Source organism: Amia ocellicauda, chromosome 11 (assembly GCF_036373705.1).
Source record: "Amia ocellicauda isolate fAmiCal2 chromosome 11, fAmiCal2.hap1, whole genome shotgun sequence".
Lineage (NCBI taxonomy): Eukaryota > Metazoa > Chordata > Actinopteri > Amiiformes > Amiidae > Amia > Amia ocellicauda.
The window spans coordinates 823,065-827,155 of NC_089860.1; the positions used below are offsets into that span (position 1 = coordinate 823,065).

General features: G+C 45.2%; 3 non-coding genes across 3 annotated transcripts; all 3 read right to left on the reverse strand.

Annotated features, from left to right (window-relative positions):
- Positions 1-1,437: 1,437 nt before the first annotated feature.
- On the reverse strand, positions 1,438-1,510 carry trnav-cac (transfer RNA valine (anticodon CAC)). The gene has a single exon. It is a non-coding gene; the product is annotated as a tRNA-Val (tRNA).
- Positions 1,511-3,082: 1,572 nt separating this feature from the next.
- Positions 3,083-3,155, reverse strand: trnav-cac (transfer RNA valine (anticodon CAC)). Its single transcript has one exon. It is a non-coding gene; the product is annotated as a tRNA-Val (tRNA).
- Positions 3,156-3,700: 545 nt separating this feature from the next.
- Positions 3,701-3,773, reverse strand: trnav-cac (transfer RNA valine (anticodon CAC)). The gene has a single exon. It is a non-coding gene; the product is annotated as a tRNA-Val (tRNA).
- Between the last annotated feature and the right edge of the window lie 318 nt (positions 3,774-4,091).

The following is a 4,091-nucleotide window of genomic DNA, read 5'->3' on the forward strand; positions in this document are numbered from 1 at the left end:
AACTTTTATTAGAACCTTTAGGTCTCTCAAAAAAACATTTTTAAGCATCAAGACCTATAGTCAACAAACCACTAAGAATATTTCAGGCCTTTATAAGCGCTAAAAAACAACCTGAGCCAAGAAAATAACTATAAAGATCAAAAATAACTAGCGCTTTTACAGTGATTTTTTTTTTTTTTTTAATAGCGATGCTTTGTTTGGTATTAAACAAGTCACAAACTACTCAGAACAGCGTTTATCCCCGCAAAAGAGATATTTGGGTTTATTTTACAAAGCTTATAAATTATATAGGTTAAAAGTATTCTTAATGTTTTGATACCACATGCCATACGTACTGTTGTCTGAGCCCACCCCCGCCACCCATGGTGTGAGTGATTTAGCCTTGAGTGTTGTGATCTATTTAGCATTGAGTGATCAGTTGTTTTTATTTTTTAAACGATTCCTTATCATCAGGGATTGAGACTGCTAAAATACCTTAAAAGCATATCCTTATCTTAAGTCTAACTCTTATGAGCTTTAAGACCCTAGAATGTATTTAAGTAAAACGACTGAACACATTATGTGAGAGATAAAATATAACCACAGCTTTTTTTTTTTTTTTTTTTAAACAATTAACCTATACACACAAACACCCACACACACACCCTCTTTTTTAATTTTATTTTTAATTAAATTTGAGGGGAGAGACAGAGCCAGATACAGTGTGGATAACATAAGTACCCTATGCAAAACAGGCATTGTTAGGACCTGGGATCATAACAGACAACAGAACTTGTTGATCTTATAAAATGATTGGGCGAGAGAGAGAGAGAGACAGACAGAGACAGTGTGAATATGATAAACGCACTATTCAAAACTGGCATTGTTAAGACCTGGGACCATTACAGACAGCAGAACTTGTTGATCTTATAACGGTTTAGATTTACTAAACCATTACATGTATATTTAAAAAAGACCCCCAAACACTACAGGAAGAGCCGACCCATTCACACTCTACAGTTGACCAACAAGAACAACAAGAACAACAGGTTATGGGCGGCCTTGTTGTTCAGGGTTTTATGGGTGTACACTTTCTGACGGATATGACGTAGGAATAATTAAGGAAATAACTCTACCTAAAATCACGCCCCCCAATTATGACGTAGGAATATTAATAAGCTTAGGGCATACGTCATAACAAAATAGGCCGCGCCCATAAAACCCTACTATCTACTCATAAGAGTAACAGCAATGTCGCCGATCCTGCTACGGTCGTATTGTAACAGCAACAACATGTATCGATTTTAAAACTGTCAGTTCCAGCGCCTCGCAAAGCTACCCTTCTGTGATCGTTTGTTCTCAAGGTCAGGATTTCTTGACACTCCGAGGAAGAGAAAACGATGGCCGGCCGCGTTACAGGGACAGATAACAAAGCACTAGCACGCGTGCACCGCGGGTTGTTTCCGCCCGGTTTCGAACCAGGGACCTTTCGCGTGTGAGGCGAACGTGATAGCCACTACACTACGGAAACCGACCTGTCCTGGTGTTTCGAATGGCTCCCATCGAAGCCGGCTGGTAAAACGCGCACAGGCGTTTCCCGTGGGCCAGCCTGTGAGATAAAGGTTTCTATTTTCACTGACCTATTTTGCATTGCTCAAGGACACATCAGGACACTTTGGAAACTCTTACAAAGGAAGAACGCCCTGAGCTATGACAAGACTTACACTTACCCCAACAAGGTCATGCTCACTGGCTTGTTCAAACAGCTGCTGCTCATCTTGTGCCACCATCAGACAATCACAGAGCTATTGTGCCTTCTACACCTTACGGTAGCTTTACTTTAACAATAATAATGACGGCGACCTCGACGACAAAAAGAAAAACAAGAACAACAACAACAACAACAAGAACAATAACATCATCATCAGATTTTAATTAAAAGTGGCTACACCAGCGTTTACAATTTCAACCTGTCGACGGACGGACGCTCTGAGTCCACCAATTTCGGGAACTCCAATGAAGAAAAGCCACCTACCGCCTCCGGGGAACCACGAGGGCAAGCAGGACGAAAAGGGCCGGCCCACAGCAGGCTCTTTCCGCCCGGTTTCAAACCGGGGACCTTTCGTGCGTTAGGAGAACGTGATAACCGCTACACTTCGGAAACTGACACCGTCACCTCTTGCTTAGAACGGTTACCGTTGGAGACTGCTGGTAAAACCGACCCGTCCTGGCGTTTCGAATGGCTCCCATCGAAGCAGGCTGGTAAAACGCGCACAGGCGTTTCCCGTGGGCCAGCCTGTGAGATAAAGGTTTCTATTTTCACTGACCTATTTTGCATTGCTCAAGGGCACATCAGGACACTTTGGAAACTCTATCAAAGGCAGGACGCCCTGCGCTCTGACAGTGCCTGCACTTAACCCAACAAGGTGATGCTGAATGGCTTGTTCAAACGGCTGGTGGTCTTCCTTCACCACCAGACTATCAGAGCTATTGTGCCTTCTACACCTTACGGTAGCAACAAATCTAACTACTGCTTTACTTTAACAATAATAATGACGGCGACCACGACGACAACAAGAACAACAACAAGAACAACAACATCAACAAGAACAACAACATCATCATCATCATCATCATCAGATTTTAATTAAAAGTGGCTACACCAGCGTTTACAATTTCATCCTGTCGACGGACGGACGCTCTGAGTGCACCGATTTCGGGATACTTCGGAAACTCTTTCAAAGGCAGGACGCCCTGCGATCAGACAGTGCCTGCACTTAGCCCAACAAGGTGATGCTGAATGGCTTGTTCAAACGGCTGGTGGTCTTCCGTCACCACCAGACTATCAGAGCTATTTTGCGCCTTCAACTACATAAGAGTAACAGCAATGTCGCCGATCCTGCTACGGTCGTATTGTAACAGCAACAACATGTATCGATTTTAAAAGTGTCAGTTCCAGCGCCTCGCAAAGCTACCCTTCTTACATCGTTTGTTCTCAAGGTCAGGATTTCTTGCCACTCCGAGGAAGAGAAAACGACAGCCACCCTTGGGGCAGAGAGATGGGGGACGGGTAACACGGCACTGGCACGCGTGCACCATGGGTTGTTTCCGCCCGGTTTCGAACCGGGGACCTTTCGCGTGTGAGGCGAACGTGATAGCCACTACACTACAGAAACCGACCCGTCCTGGTGTTTTGAATAACTCCTATCGAAGCCGGCTGGTAAAACGCACACAGGCGTTTCCCGTGGGCCAGCCTGTGAGATAAAGGTTTCTATTTTCACTGACCTATTTTGCATTGCTCAAGGGCACATCAGGACACTTTGAAAACTCTTTCAAAGGAAGAACGCCCTGAGCTATGACAAGACTTACACTTACCCCAACAAGGTGATGCTCAATGGCTTGTTCAAACAGCTGCTGCTTGTCTTGTGCCACCATCAGACAATCACAGAGCTATTGTGCCTTCTACACCTTACGGTAGCTTTACTTTAACAATAATAATGACGGCGACCACGACGACAACAAGAACAACAACAACAACAACAATAACTTCATCATCAGATTTTAATTAAAAGTGCCTACACCAGCATTTACAATTTCAACCTGTCGATTGACGGACGCTCTGAGTGCACCAATTTCGGGCACTCCAATGAAGAAAAGCCACCTACCGCCTCCGGGGAACCACGAGGGCAAGCAGGACGAAAAGGGCCGGCCCACAGCAGGCTGTTTCCGCCCGGTTTCAAACCGGGGACCTTTCGCGTGTGAGGCAAACGTGATAGCCACTACACTACGGAAACCAACCCGTCCTGGTGTTTCGAATAACTCCTATCAAAGCCGGCTGGTAAAACGGGCTCAGGCATTTCAGGTCGGCTAGACTGTGAGATGGCGTCTGAAGTGCCGCGAAAGGATGCCATTTTCACAGACCTGTTTGGCATTGCTAAAGGGCACATCAGGACACTTTGGAAACTCTTTCAAAGGCAGGTCGCCCTGCGCTTTAAAAGGGATCCCAGCTATGTTGGAGTGGAGCTTTTTGCTTTGGGAGAGAAGGAGGGTACGTTGGAACCTTTTGAGACGGTAATTGAATACTCTTATGAGGACTGGTTGAAGGTGATGGC